This window comes from Neomonachus schauinslandi, chromosome 10 (genome assembly GCF_002201575.2).
Source record: "Neomonachus schauinslandi chromosome 10, ASM220157v2, whole genome shotgun sequence".
Lineage (NCBI taxonomy): Eukaryota > Metazoa > Chordata > Mammalia > Carnivora > Phocidae > Neomonachus > Neomonachus schauinslandi.
The window spans coordinates 48,870,070-48,886,722 of NC_058412.1; positions in this window are offsets into that span (position 1 = coordinate 48,870,070).

Here is a 16,653-nt window from a genome sequence, read left to right on the forward strand (position 1 = left end):
GTGGGGAAGGGGGCTGGGTAGAGTGAATTATCATTTGAAAAATGTATGCAAAAGGACTCCAGTGGCAACAGCCCTGGTGCTGGCGGATTTGTTCCTTTTTTGCTGCACTTGCATCAACAAAACTCACACCAGGCCTTATAAGCTGCCCAGAGAGAGGCAAGATGCAGCTCTGCTCCTGGAGAGAGAACCATACCAAGAATGGCAGTGGGCCTCCTCCCTCCACACCTCCCTCCTCAGGCCCTGCTGCCTGCAGCTCCCCCACCCTGGGGTCGGCCTGGGACAACCACGCTGTGCCCCAAAGTGGGTGCCATTGCGCCTGGTCTGGTACCAGCCCAGGACAGCTAAAAACTGAAGGGAAATTGCCATCTATAGCTGGGAAAGAAATCCCATGTGCCCCACTCACACAAGCTTCTAAATGCTGGGCCGAGTCCAACCTGGACACCTTAAGCCACCTCTGGAACTTCACTGTCCCCTGCCATTTTCCTTTCCTTACTGGATTCCCTCTGCCAGTTCCTAATTTTGGGGAACTACAGACCAAGGGAGCTGCCTTAACATGCCTAACAAGACTCACAGCTTGTAGAATGTTCCACAGTCCTGTGGTTCTTGCTCTTCTTTTCATAATTCGTGTACTCTCCCTGGGCTACTGTTTCATTCCCCACACTATCAGCCACCAGCTCTGTGGCGAGTACTCTCAGCTCCACATTCCCACAGTCCTCACACCTGATGCCTAATCCAGACTGAAATTACCAAGTGCCTTTTGGACATCCCCACCCAGATGACCCTCCAAACCTGAACCTTTGTCCCCTCCCCTCAACACTACTGTGCCTCCTGGGTTCCCTACCTCAGAGTCTTTCCCTTTGGCCCTTCAGGCTAGAAACTCCAAGTCAGTCTAGACCCCTCCCTCTCCCTCATGCTCCGCAACCAGCTGGGCTCCCTTCCTGGTGGCCCTCCCCTCCGAGGGTTTCCACTCTTGTGCCCCTCAGCTCTGCAGCCTCCCTTCCACCCCTATTAGCCCCACTCTGCTTCAGACTCTGGTCCTGACACGGCTTCCTGACTGACCTTCCTGACTCTGCCCCATCCAGCGATTCCCAAGTGTGGTCCCCAGCCTGAGCGGAAGGCAGCACCAGCATGACCTGGTAACCTCTTAGAAATGCACATTCTCATGCTTCACCCAGATGGATGGAATCAGAAACTCCGGGGGTGCCCAGGATACCTAACCTTCACCAGAAGAAGCATGCACTGAATATCCGCTTAAGGTGTCCTGGGAAGCCCCCACCTCCACCCGTGATTCAGCCCAAGACTAAGGAGCTTGTGTGGGGGGCAGCAGGTGAACAGGGCATGTGGGATTTCTTTTCCAGGTATAAATGGTATTTCCCTTTAGCTTTGAGCTGTCCAGACAGGCACAACTGCACCCACACTGGGGACTCTGCATGGGAGTTCTACATGGTTTTGGTGGCCTGGAGCAATGGCCTGGTGCAGGTCTGTCTTCCTTATGAATTGAGGATTAACAGGAGTACGGATAAGGAGTGATAGAAACCAGAGGATAGATTAGGGAAGGCTTTAGATGAGGACTTCTGATTGTCCCCGTGGGGAAGGGACACTGTAGCCATCGTGAGGTACACTTATCTTTTGACAACTGACCTGCGTGCTTAGTGTGAAGCCTAAACTCCAGGCCTCATGGGAAGCTTCCCGGAGCCTTTTAGGTCCCTGCAAAAGCCCTCACTAGCTGGTGGGGCATGCAAGGCAGCGGATGAGGTGGGAGCTGTCCAGCAGGGACAGACTGCTGTCAGTCCTCACTGGCCAAGGCAACGAAGAGCTAGTGCCCGGGTCATGTGTTCTTCCTCTGAGTCTCCCTCCATGGGTGGGGATAGGGCGCCAGTCTCTCTCACCCAGATCAGGAATCTAAAGGGGGCATCGTGGGATGCCTGGGTGGCTCAGTCGGTTAAGCGTCTGCCTTCGGCTCAGGTCATGATCCCAGGGTCCTGGGATCGAGCCCTGCATCAGGCTCCCTGCTCAGTGGGGAGTCTGCTTCTCCCTCTCCCTCTGCCCCTCCCCCTGCTTGTGCTCTCTCTCTCTCTCTCTGACAAATAAATAAAATCTTTAAAAAAATAAAATAAAGGGGGCATTCTTTCCCTTCACAGCGTGGGGTTGGCTCCGTTTCCTTCCAAGCATTCAGCACTGAGGCCAGGAGGTTCACACCTTGTTGGCACAGTCAGCTGATAAACAATAAAGAGCCTGTAATCAAAGGGGTTTGGTCCTGAGTCAGGGTCCAAGGAGCCCAGAAATCAGAAAGGAAAGCTATCTGAATAAAGTGAAGCTCTTAGGAAATTCTTAGGAGATGCAGTCTACCTTGACTATAACAGAGAGAAGGAGGGGTGGGGGAGGCAGGTGGCAAAACCAGGTATCAGAGGTACTCAATTTTTTATACTATGAGGAAACCCACCCTTAAGATTTGTCTCCCCCTCCACCCCATTTCAAAAATCAATGCAAAAAAACCTCGAGTACAAAAATGCATATTTTAGAAAGCAAACATCTCCTGCAGTCTCACACAAACCTGAATCAGAGATGGCCATTGTTAACAGTATGATGTGTATTCTTTCCGATTTTTTCCAGATTTTTCTACCATTTTTTATATTACTTTATAAAGATGGAATTATAACATATGTTTTTACAACTGTTCTGAAACTTGCCATGTCCTCTTAATAATATTCTTGGATGTCTTTCCAAACCAGTTCATATCATTTTTTAAACCCTTGCATAGTTTTCCATAGTTGGGATATATTATAAATTATTTAAACTATATCCTATTGATGGACTCTTGGGTCATTTCCAATTTTTTTACATATGTAAACATTGTTGTAATTAATAAAACTTTATATATGTGCTTTTGTGTGCATGTGTGAGTGTGTCTATATGATAATTTTCTTTTTTTTTTTTCTTTTTTTTTTAAAGATTTTATTTATTTATTTGAGACAGAGAGAATGAGATACAGAGAGCATGAGAGGGAGGAGGGTCAGAGGGAGAAGCAGACTCCCTGCCGAGCAGGGAGCCCGATGCGGGACTCGATCCAGGGACTCCAGGATCATGACCTGAGCCGAAGGCAGTCGCTTAACCAACTGAGCCACCCAGGCGCCCTATATGATAATTTTCTTAAAGCAGAATTGTTTGATCAAGCAAGAACATTTGAGACATTGGTGGAAACTGCCAAATTGTCTTCTGAAAAGGTTGTACAAGTTTACGCTCCTGTCAATAGTGTATGAGACCACCTCCTCCTTCACACACTTCAGACACTGAAGAGCAATGATTTTTTTCAATGATTTTTTTGTCCATTACATTTCTTTATTACATTTGGAAACATGCTAATTTTCATATGACTCATTTTTTCCCTGATTATAAAAGTAATACACACAATGGTTAAAAAAAAAAGAAAAATTAGAAATAGGCGTTTGCATCTTGAGTTGTTTGCTTCAGTGGGCAGTTGCTCAACTGAGCCGTCTGGCTCTCCTTGTGCCCGAAAGAACCATGTGGCAATTAGCCATCTTTTAATTTTTTCCTAATTCAAAAGGAGAAACTTAGCACCTTCTCGTTTTATTTTTTATTTTTTCTAATTAGGTTCCATGCCCAATGTGGGGCTTGAACTCATGACCCTGAGATCAAGAGTCATATGCTCTACTGACTGAGCCAGCCAGGTACCCAGTACCTTAAATTAAAATTCAGGGGAAGCTGCGAGGCTCAGTCAGTTAAGCATCCGACTCTTGATCTCAGCTCAGGTCTTGATCTCAAGGTCATGAGTTCAAGCCCTACGTTGGGCTCCATGCTGGGCGTGGCGCCTACTTAGAAAAAAAATAAAATTTAATTAAAATGTATAATTATTTGGTAACTAATGAGAATGAACACATTCGGCATTAACTTTTTTTTTTTTTTTTTGGTCTTTCTCTGAGAATGGCTGGTTCATGTCTATTTTTCCATTGGATGGTTCATTTTAATCTTCTTGAATTATAAGAGTTCTTGGTACATTTCATTAGTGATACTATTAGCCTTTTGCCTATCCCAACGGTTGCAAATATGTATTTTCCTCCCAGTTTAACATTTGCCTTTTGATTTTGTCTCGGAGCATCTGCCTTATTGAAGTTTAATCAAAGGTCTTTCTTTTTTGGTGTCTGTGTTTCAAAACATTCTTAGGAATCCTGAGCACTTATTTTTTTTATTCTCTTATATTTAATTGTGGTAAACTACACATAACATAACATGTACCATCTTAACCATTTTTAAGTGTACAGTTTACTAATGTTAAATATATTCACTTTACTGTGCAAACAATGTCCAGAATGTTTTCATCTTGCAAAAATAAAACTCTGTACCCATTAAACAACAACTTTCCCCAGCCTCTGGCAACCACCTATTTTCTGTCGGTGTGACTTTGACAATCCTGGGCACCTCCTGTAAGTGGGATCATACAGTATTTGTCTTTGTGTGTCTGGCTCATTTCATTTAGCATCATGTCCTTGAGATTCATGCATGTGGTAGCATGTGTCAGACTTTCCTTCCCTTTTAAGTCTGAATAATATTGCACTGCAGGCATTTGCCACATTTATTCATTCATCCACGGAAGGACACCTGAGTTATTTCTACTTCTTGTCTGCTGTGAATACTGCTGCGAATGAATATGAACAAATACCTCTTCAAGGCACTGCTTTCAATTCTTTTGGGTATATATTCAGAAGTGGCTTTCGTGAATCACGTGGTATTTCTATTTTAAGTTTTTTTAGGAACCACCACACTGTTTTCCACAGCAGCTACACATTCAGTGTATAAGTGTTTGTTTCTCTACATCCTCACTGACATTTTTTGATAATAGCCATCCTAATGGGTGTGAGGTGGTAGCTCTGTGTGTTCCAAAATAAATAAATAAATAAATAAATAGACTTTATTTTCTGGAGTAGATTTAGGTTTACAGGAAAACTGAGCAAAAGTACAGAGATTTACCATACACACCTTACCCGCCCCCCCAACGAATATCCTCCCCCACAATCAGCATCTCCAACCAGACAGGTACATTTTTTACAATCAATGAACCTACGCTGACATGTCATTATAACCCAAAGATCACAGTTTACATTAGAGTTCACTTTTGATGTACATTCTATGGGTTTTGACAAATGTATGATGACATGTATCCATCATTACAGTGTCAGGATTTTGCCTTTTGATTTTGCTGTCCTAAAAATCCTCTGCGCTCCATCCATTCATCTCTCTCCATGCACTCCAACTCCTGGCAATCACTGATTTTGTCATTGTCTCCATAGTGTTGATTTTCCAGAATGTCACATAGTTGGCATCGCACGGTATGTAGCCTCTTTATTTTTATTTTTTGTAGGCTTTTTAGATTGGCTTTTTTCACTTAGTCATATGCATTTAAGGCTCCTTTCGTGTCTTTTTATGGTTTGACAGCTCATTTCTTTTTAGTGCTGAATAAATAGTCCATTGCCTGGATGTACCAGTTTATGTATCCATTCACCCACTGCTTCCAAGTTTTGTCAATTATGAATAAAGCTTCTCCAAACATCCTTGAGCAGGTATTTGTGTAGCTGTGAATTTTCAACCCATATGTATACCAAAGAGTGTGACTGCTGGGTAATACGTGAGGATATGCTTCGTTTTGCGAGAAACTTCCAAACTGGCTTCCAAAATTGGTATACCATCTTGCATTTCCACCAGCAATGCTACTCCACATCACTGTGGTTTTGATTTGTATTTGCATGTTTATTTTTATTTTTATTTTTTTATTTTATATATATATAGAGAGAGAGAGAGAGCACATGTGAGCAGGATGGGGGACAGAGGGAGAGGGAGAGAGAGAATTTTAAGCAGGCTCCACATCTCACGCGGAGCCCGAGGTGGGGTTGGATCTCATGACCCTGAGATCATGACCTGAGCTGAAATCAAGAGTCGGAGGCTTAACCAACTGAGCCACCCAGGGCCCCCGAGCACTTCTTTTTAATGTCAAAAAATCTCTTCCACTTGACAGTTGTTGATCTTTTAATTTCTTTGAGGGAAGGCAACAGCTAATACCATTTATTCACTCTTTTTGCCATTTTATTTTTGTCAAAATAGAAATTCAGTTATTTTCTTCTGATTTAAAAGGAATACTCACTCAAAACACTTCAGGAAAAAAAGTATGAAGTGGAAAATAAAAATCCCCAGCATGCAAAAAGTCACTATGGATTAAACTCTTTGCAGACATTTTCAATACAAATACATATTTAGAAAAATGGTATTGTCCTGCATACACAGCTTTATAACTACATAATTTATTTCACTTTATTATCTTTCATTTGCCACTAGAATGTTAGCTCCAGGAAGGCAGGAGTTGCTTTTACTTTTTTTTCCCCTCACTGCTGTATCCCTTTGTGACTAGGGGAGGCCCTGATGTATGTGGGCACTCAATATCAGTTACATGAAGAAATCAAGAAACCCCATTTTTATCACCTAACACAATGTCTTGGAATTTCTTTTTTCTGTGTCCATAAGTATATATTTTCACCAACATCTATTTTATTGGTTGCATATATTTCATTTTTATTTTCGTTTTAAACTTTTAAAAAAGATTTTATTCATTTATTTAAGAGAGAGAGCAGGGTCGGGGGGAAGGGGAGAGGGAGAAGCAGACTCGCTGCTGAGCAGGCAGACCCACTCAGGGCTCAATCCCAAGACCCAGGACCTAGGACCCTAGGACCCTGGGATCACGACCTGCGCCAAAGGCAGATGCTTAACTGACTGAGCCACCCAGGCGCCTGGGATTGCATATATGTCAATGTATTTATTGAACCAGTCCTTTACTGATTGGCTGTCTAACTAGCTTCCAATTTGTCACTATTACAAACAATACTGTAATGAATATGTTTTCACTTATGCTTGTGAACCTCTGGGATTATCTCTCCTTAGACTTAGATCATTCCAAAAAGAGAAATCTCTTGGTCAAGTAGAATGCACATTTTAATTATAAATCATTTTGCTAAGCCAGACCTCCAGAACGTAATTGCAATTTATTCTTCCACTCAAGTACAAGATTGCTACTTTCCTTACAACCTAGCTAGAGAGCATCAAACTTTTAAATCTTTGTAATCTAATAGGTAAAAAATATTGTCATCCTGGGTTTAAATTTGCATTTATTTGGTTATTAGTGCATTACACATCTTTTCTTATTTATTGTCAATATGTACTAATTTTGTGCATTTTTCACTGTTATTAGGGTGTTTAATCTTTTCTTACTGATTTACGATAACTGTTGCTATATTAAAGATATTAATTAACCTTTTATATGTTGTGAATGTTGAAATTTTTATTCCTAGTCTGTTATTTTTTCAAAAATTATTTTCTTGGTATCTTTTTCCAACTGGAAGTTCTATTGAAATTTTTTTTTTAATTGAAGAATAACACACATACAGACAAGTAAACAAATTGTAAGTGTGCACTGAGTCTTTATACCCACATAACCACTTTCCATGTAACTTCTCCTAGTCAATAATCTTCCCAAGGTAAATGCTACCCCGATAAAGTTTTAACTTTTGACATAAAAATATCTGTCTTACCCTTCATGGTATGTATTTTTGGGCCATGTTTAAAGAAGTCATTCCTCAACTCATAATTATGTAAATATTCACCTACATTTTATTCTGGCACTTCTGTTATTTCATTTCTTATATTGAAATCTTTATTGAATCCAGCAGAAATCTATTCTAATGTAAACTATGAGATAGGTTCAAGGTTCCCTGTCTTCCTTGTTCCCCCAAGAGCTACGACCCAAACACTATTTGTTAATTAAACAATATCACTTATAAACCAGTCAACACCATCTCCATGATTTGAATGTTCTCTCTTTCTATACTCTGCCCTCTTCTTTTATCTGCCTACTTATTTCTGTACCAGTATCTCACCATTTTAATTATAGCTCTAGGTTTTAGTATCTGCAGAAATAAATATTGTATTGTTACTCTATTTCAAACATTTCTTGGTTGTTACTGTTCATTTATTCTTCCAGAAAAACTTTAAAATCATTTTGTGAAATTCTTGCACCAAATCCCCTGAAAAAATTGAGACCCCTAACTGGAGTTACATTGAATTTATATACTAACTGATAAAATGTTTATATCTTTGTGCTGTTTGACTTCATTTATGTCTTTCCACTTATTCAAAATTTTATCTTCCTCAATAACATCACGAAGATTTCATCACATAGATTCTGCAGAGTTCTGTTTTCTTAACGAGGTTTTTTATATTTTTATTGCTGCTATATTGACATTTTTGTTATATTTTCTAACTCATTACTGATGTATAGGAAATATATACATTTATAATATACACGTGTATATTATTATATACACATATACACATATATCTAGTCATCTTACTAAACTCATTAGTTTGAAGTTTTTTTCTAGATAATGTATCATCTGAAAATACTTATTTCAACCAATATTTCTACATGTTATTTATTTTCTTATTTTTATTACACTATTTAGAACTTCCAGAACAATGTTTAACATTTTGCCCTTGTTACAAAAGGCATCCTTGTGTTTAATGAAAATGCATCTAGTTTGGTATTCTCAACCCATCTCCGCTAACCTCACATTCATTAAATCTGAGGGGGATCCAGGTGACTGTGCTTTGTTAGCTACACAGGTAATATTGAAGCATGTTCTTTCCCAATACACCACTGAGGACCCTATTCTAGTATTATTCAATATAATTTGCATTATTTTTCATCTTAAGGAAGTATTGCTCCATTCTAAGTTTAAGAGTTATTCATTGGGAGTTGGATTTCCTAAAATGTCCATTTCAGCATCTCAATGACCCTCCCACAAGGATAAAATATGAAAGCGTACCTGTTTGAAGGCACCCAGAACTACCAAAGCAGGTAGGACATAAGAGGCCAGGTTTCTAGAGAGAGGAAACTCATTTGGGTAAATCTGATATTCTATGCAATCTTCCTCTTGAGACATCCTCCCATACTATAGCAGCACAGGGCAGAGACCAAGAAGTTGATCAAGCAGTGGGGCCCCGGGCTGGCTCAGTCGGTGGAGCATGCAACTCTTGATCTCGGGGCTGTGAGTTCGAGCCCCATGTGGGGTGTAGAGATGACTTAAAAATAAAATCTTAAAAAGAAGAAGAAGAAGAAGAAGAAGTTGAGCAAGAAGCAGTAACTAAGAGACTAAGAAGCTTACCAGTGCTTTTAGCGAATTTTGGGGCAAGGGAGAAAACCAATGGAAATCAGAGCCCCTGTGGGGAGCGGCCTGTCAAACACTCTGGGTCCACTGGGACCTGATGGTCACCTTTATGTATCAACTAGGCTAGACACAGTACCCAGATATTTGGCCAAACATTAGTGTAGGTGTTTCTCTGGAGGAATTTTTAAGATGAAACTAATGTTTAAATCCGTAGACTTCAAGTAATGCAGATTATCCTCCACAATAGGGGTGGGTCCCAGCCAATCAGCAATGACCTTGACAGAAAAGACTGATCTTCTTGGAAGAAGAGGGAAAAGTAGAAAACAAATTGTAAGGTGGTGAGCTTATACACAAATATATCAGTAATTACATTAAATTTAAACTGAGTAAATATCCCTATTTAAAGATAAAGATTGTTTAACCGGATATTTGATGATATTAAATTGGCAATTCACTACTTATAAGAGATGCACCTTACATACAAAGATTCAGTAAAACTGAAAGAAGCACTAGTCAAAACAAAGTTATACCAACATCAAACAGCGTATGTTTTAAGGCAAAGAGCAGTCATAAAGGAAAGAGACATTTTATAATATAAAAGGGTCGGTCCACCAGAGGATATAACAATTCCACATTTGTATGCACCCAATAGCACACACATATATATATATATGGACAGAGAGAGAAAAAATTAACTAAACAAAAAGGAGAAATATATTTGCAATCATACTGGGAGTAACACAATTTTCTCAGTAACTGATAGAACAAGAGGGCACAAAAACCAAGAAAGATGTAGAGTATTTGAACAGGATTAAATCTTACCTGGTACAGACTGTTGAGTGAACATTTTTGTTTCCCTGAAATCGTCGCTATGGCCCCAACTGCAAACAACAGGCTCTAGAAGATGGCCAAAACTGGAGCGCAACCCCTCCCCCAGGCCTTACTGAGAGGCAGCTCAGCCACCTTTCTGGTTTCGTTCCCCACAGGTGTCTATGTGGGAAAGCCAGAAGAGAGGGAGACGGAGTCTTCCCAGCCGAGTCCTCAGTCTTGGGGGAGAGCAGTGTTGTAATGAGAGGGGATTTTCCTATTACTCTGCGGAGAGGGCTGCATCCCCGCCAAGAAGGGGGGGATTCCAAGAGGACAGTTTGGAAGATCCAGGTGCCCAGAATAGTTTTCACTCTCCATTTGGCTGTCTGCCCGTGCAGTGGCTGTGCTGGACTGCCCTGAGCCCACCTGAAGGTGCTGGGGGAAGACAGTAATACAGCAGGCAGTGGGGAAGTCTGTGGAGCAGACTGGACACCCTCAGTTTTGGGGTGTCCTCATAAGACCAATGGGCACAGGGAATGTGGTTGGGCTGGAGCCTTCTTGCTAACACTCCACCCAAGAGAAAGGCTGTGGTTGTACCACTGGAAAGGGTAGGGACAAGGGAGGATGAAAGTGTTTGAACCAGGCCAGACTTCCCATATCAAGGAAGTGCGAGCTTGGGTAGGGAGGTGCAGTTTGCATGGGACCCACAGAAAACTCCACACGTGATTGCTACAAGAAAGTCAGCATTTGACAGTCAGTGCTAAATGAAGTAACAGCCAAAGGGGAGAACTTTGAAATCTACCATACATCTAAGTAAAAAGACACATGTCCTTCCTTTTCCCCCCAGCCCTCTGAGATGACCCTGATCCTGGAGGAGATAGAAACAGATGACACCCCTTTCCACTTTCTAAGTGTCCCAAACCTTGGGCTGGCCTGGGAGGTATCCCAGGATCCCTATTCTTTCCCTTACTTATTTTCAGGCAGTGCCCTCGACAGAGTCCCTCGACTCCCACAGTCATCATGTCGTTCCCATCAATCCCTACCCTCATCCCCAGACAGGAAAAGCTGGAGGAGAATAATAGGGGAAAGGGGGGCTAGAGGGCTTTAAAAGCAGGGTTGATAGCCTCCCTGCTAGACGGTTATTTTAAAAGTCAAGATCCACCTGACACTTGGGCCTGCCCACCCAGAAGGGTGGCATTTTTTTAAAGATTTTATTTATTTGAGAGAGAGAGAGAGAAAACAAGTAGAGGGGGAGGGGAAGAAGGAGAGGGAGAAGCAGACTCCCTGCTGAGCAGGGAGCCTTACAACGTGGGGCTGGACGTGGGGATCGACCCCAGGACCCTGAGATCATGACCTGAGCCAAAGGCAGATGCTTAACCAACTAAGACACCCATGTGTCCCCAGAAGGGTGGCTTCTAAATGAAAGCGGGAACCATCCACCTTCATTTTGTGAGTAGGGGCTGTGGTCTCCGTGGGCTGTTAGGATCCTCTGTCCATCTCTCTAGGCAAGAGAAGGATGTTTCCCCTGCAGAGCTAGAGTCCCCAAAGGGTGATTCACAGCAAAGTACCGGCCTTAGGCCTCATTGTTATTACTATGATTGCTATTATCAATACTGCCACTTACTGAGTTGTATCTATGTGTCACAAATTGTACTAAGCCCTGTGTATGCATTCACTTATTTACTCCTGGTTTTCACATTTTATGAAATTGAGGACTTTGAAGCTGGAGAGGGTAAAGGCACTTAGTTAAGTGACATAGCTGGTAAGTGAGGAAGCCAGGAATCCATCCCAGGTCAGTCTGGCTCTGGAGCCCACTCGTAACCTCAGCATTATGCCCTCCCCTAGTGCTGAGGGGAAAAATATACTTGCAACTTGGGATCAGCTGAGAACTACCAGAAGTATCACTTGCAGTGTCTGAAGGCGAGGTTCTCCCATAACAACATAGGGCAAATAATTTAGAATGAGTCTTAATTTCAAAATGTTACAGCAAACGCAGGTCCTTCTTTTCCTACATTTGGTTTAAGTCTTGGCTCTCCAAAATAACCTTGAACACATCAACTGAAGAAACTGTGAAAGCCCAAAATAGAAAAAGGCCACTCAAGACCTCATAAAAGTTAAAGTTTAGAATACATTTTTTCACTGTCTTAAAAATACTTTACTTCAATAACACCTTGTGGTGAGAATGGAATCTGGCAGCAAGAGCAGACTCCGGGAAGAGGCTTTTGAGCTGTTATCCTGGAAAGTGAGTTTGTGTGGGACCAAACCCCTAGGAAGTTCTCTTCCTCTGGCTCTCACAAAACAAGGTCAACTGCCCCAATTTTTATAAATATGAAGCCGATCTCTGACTAGAGCCCAACTCACTGCCCAGACAATTTTAAAACTTGATCTAAATAAAGCACCCGGGGGCAACTTTTTGCCTCTGGAGTTGTTAATGCTTCTCCTGAATGGTGGGCTCCCATCCCCAGTTTTGTTTATTGATTGTGCTTATTATTTGTGTTTTTATTCTTTGGACTTAGCTCTGTTCAGCTAGACCCAGAATCCAGTTTATCTTCCTTGAGTAAGAACAACCTGTGCCTCCTCTAACTCAAATTAAAAGTCTGTTTATTGATCGTTCTACCCCGATTCTATGCCAGCTCTTTAACAAGTTGTGAAAACCCTGGGTTCTCAGATGAACATTTGACATAAGGAACAGATGGGCTTTCAAAAGCAATTCTACCACAGGTCACTGCCATAATTTCTGCCCTGCAGTGGCAAGAATAATATCAAATTGTCTGTAACTTTTATTGACCTTTCCTCAGTCTGGGCCATGGACGAATTGATTTTGGTGCTGCTATTCTACTTCATGGGCCAGAGAGGGGCAGGGGGGTGGTGTGCAGGTTTCCTGAGGGCTGATCCAGGCTGAATTCTGACACCAGTACTTTTCCACTCATTAAAAAAAAAAAAATCTGATACTATTTTTTTTAAGATTATTTATTTATTTATTTGAAAGAGAGAATGAGGAGAGAGAGAGCACATGAGAGGGGGGAGGGTCAGAGGGAGAAGCAGACTCCCCGCTGAGCAGGGAGCCTGATGCGGGGCTCGATCCTGGGACTCCAGGATCATGACCTGAGCCAAAGGCAGTCGCTCAATCAACTGAGCCACCCAGGCGCCCCTGATACTATTTTTGGATGGGCTGGTTGCATAGCTCCTGCTATTAAAAAAAAAAAAAAAGGAAGGAAGGAAGATATTCTTTTTTACTCTGATGATAGGGCTTTATTTTCCTGGACAAAGAATGGTTTGTATATACAACAGACTCTGCTAGCCAATTATGGATAGAAAGAAGGGCTACAAGATCAAAACCTTGAACACTGAAATGATTACCTGGGTAGGTATTCCCATGTTATTCCCAAGCTCATAAATAAGGAGACAACCACATTGTCCAAAATTTGACTCTTCAAATTTGCTTGTACAGAAACCCTTTGTGGTTACTGCAAGTTCCTTTTCTGCTGTGAAGTGGGAATCCATGTAGTAAGTGGCCCACGGGCTCTCTTACTAAATTTTGGTGAGCTGTGTTAAAACAAAAACAGTTTGAAAGTTGAGAGCCTCGGACCTTACTCAGCCACCAATAAAGATTGGCAGCTGCACCCCAAGCACTTGCCAAAAATTACAATTCCAAGTTCACTGTCACTGAAAAGGAACTTGGAGTTGTTTAAAATCCATGCGGTCCAGCATCTAGGTTAAGCTGGATTAGCAGACAGCTAGCTGTCTGAGCTGAACTAGATACTGCCCCATCGCCTGCACCCACCTGAGTTCCAGCAGAATTACTATTACTATATATTGTGCTTTACTACATATTGTACTTCACTGTATTATATATGTTATATATAATATATACATATTTTACTATATATTGTGCCAACTTTTACATGTCAAAATAGAGCCCTCTATGTGTTGTTTGGGTTCATTATATACATGTTTGTATTATTTATGACATCACACATCATGTGGCTCATCCATAGTGGGAATGTATTCTAGATTCATCTGCCCTCACATTCAATCAATTTATCTTCTCTTTCTAATATTTCACATATCCTGGAAAACCTTTCTACTAGGTATCCAGAGTCTGGGGTCTTGACACTTAGTGGGCACAAATATTTGTTTAAAGAATTTAAAGTGGAGTACAAATAAATTATAACTATAAAGGGTATAAGTGAAATTATAAACGTGGAATATAACTGAAGTGAAAACATTCATTTCTCCCTTACTTGGGTTCCCTCAACACTCATATGTAAAGTTGTTGCTCATCCCGTGTATACTCATCATTTAGGAAGAACCTGCTCTTGTGCTCTTTCATGAGAGCATGGCTCCTTTATCTAATTCCACTATTCACTCCTTGAAGACAGAAAGCACAGCATTTACTTCTGTGTACTTTGAACAGTGCTCTGCACACAATAGGTGCTCAATAAATGCAAATTAAATGAATGAATGACCCCGGCCTGGATGTGTGATCCATGTTTTGGGGAGTGAAGGGGTCATTACCCCATAACGCGGTGTTATTATCTAGAGCCAATAGTACTTGGGGTATCATTTCTATCTTAATAGCTTGTTCACCTTAGGTGTCATACTGCCCACAGTGGCGATGGTAAGACCTCGCTTTTTCCTCCTCGGTACCTATTGTAGACATCTGTTCCTTTTGCTTGCCCAGCATCCACTCCTCCTTCTGCCCTTAATGCCATCATGATTTTTCTTTGGAGAATGAATTCTCCCCCACTCTCAGTGCATGTGGTTCAGTTGGTGTATAGGCACAAGGCCCAGGCCTGGCCAATCAGAGCAGTCTATAGTCTATCCCCCTGGCCACAGTGACTGGTCCTAGGATGAAGTCATGACCAAAGCCATTACTGAACAACTCAATTCCAGGAATTTGTTTTGGAACTGTTGGACACAGAAGTTCTCTTTTTCTTGTTGGACTTACCAAGACAATAGGATATAAACCTATAGCCATCGAAACTACTCTGTTGGAAAAACTTATTTAAATGAACACACACACACACACACAAAATATAAATGAACAAACACTGAGTATATAGGAGCCAAGAGAGGAATACAAAATGAGTCTTGGGGTGCCTGGCTGGCTCAGTCAGTGGAGCATGCAACTCTTGATCTCAGGATTGTGAGTTCGAGTCCCACGTGGGTTGTAGAGATTACTCAAAAATTAAATCTTTAAAACAAAACATAAAAAACAAAATGAGTCTTGATGACAGTGGGCACTGGATCCAGCTGTGCCTGAACACCAATCTGAATTGAATTTTCTGTCAGTGCAATGAAAATAGTTCAAACTAACACAGCATTCTATTCTCATTATATGGTCTCTTCCTAGGCCACGTTTAAGTTCTAAGGGTCATAATCAGAGGCTTTGTGCTTACAGAACACTAGGACTGGGAGCTAAAATATTTGTGTAAACTTATCCCAAGTCTACCATGGTTCAATTAAGAATAATTTAAAACTCCAAAGCCAAGGGGGAAGTATAGAACACTAAGCTGAGTGAGAGGAGTTCTAGACACAGATGTTTAAGCATGGCAAGCAGGGCTGTTAAGAGCTGTTCAAGGTGGCAAAGGGGCCAGTGCTGTTTTTAAGACAAAGTGAGGTAAAGAGAGGAGACCGCCAGGAATCGGGAAACTAACTACAGGGACCGACTGAGGAATATCTAAGAATAGTCTTACTTCCTTTAGTCTAGGTGATGTTTCCACTTCTTTCACCCACTAATAACCCATTACTATTTCTCCAACACAAGTAACAACCTAGGTCTCACTCAGGCCCCAGGAAAAAGACAGAAATAACCTTCTGGCCATTGTGGGAGTTCTTTTTTGGAGGAGAGTGAGATGGGGAAAGTAATCCTTCCCTAGGAACTGATCACAGAGACCTGCTAAGCCCAGATGGATACAGAGGACTTCTACAGGCCAAGAGCCCAGTTCTCTCTTTAGGTCAGTTCTTTCTCGGCTCTTCACCCTCCAGGTTTTGTCCAAAGATCTCTGCTAGCTCTTGCAGGCAAGGTTTATGTTGAATGGGTTCCAGTGGTGAGGTCATCCTAATGGAAGGTTTCCATATATGACATGCCTCTGTGGCTGCGCCCAAGAGCATTCCCAAGGCCCTTTCACTGATGCTGTCCAAGAATAAGATCTTGGCCGAATTCCCACATTGAAGGGGCAGTGGAGCTTTGGGTTCTGAAAATAGCAGGCATTGTCCTTTTTGTCCAATTATAAAAGCAATATTGTTCTCTGTAGAATATTTGGAAAATTTTAAAAAAGTATAGAAGGGGAAAAAATAGAATAATCACACCATAATTCCATCATCTGCAGATAACTAATATTCATATTTAGGTGTGCTTCTTTCTCATAGTTTTATGAATACATGTATCTACATATATTTCAGGAAGGCAGTGTTGCATTGTGGTAAGAGTGTGGGTTTGGAAGTCTGACACCACTCATTCAGAGTTCTGTGGTCTTTGGCAACTCATCTCTTCAAGTCTTAACTCCTTCAACAATAAAGTTTGCTAATTTTTAAATTAGTGTAGCACCAGTATGGTATTATTTTAACTTACAAGTTTATAATAAGAGCTATCTGGTAATAAAATTTCCCCCAA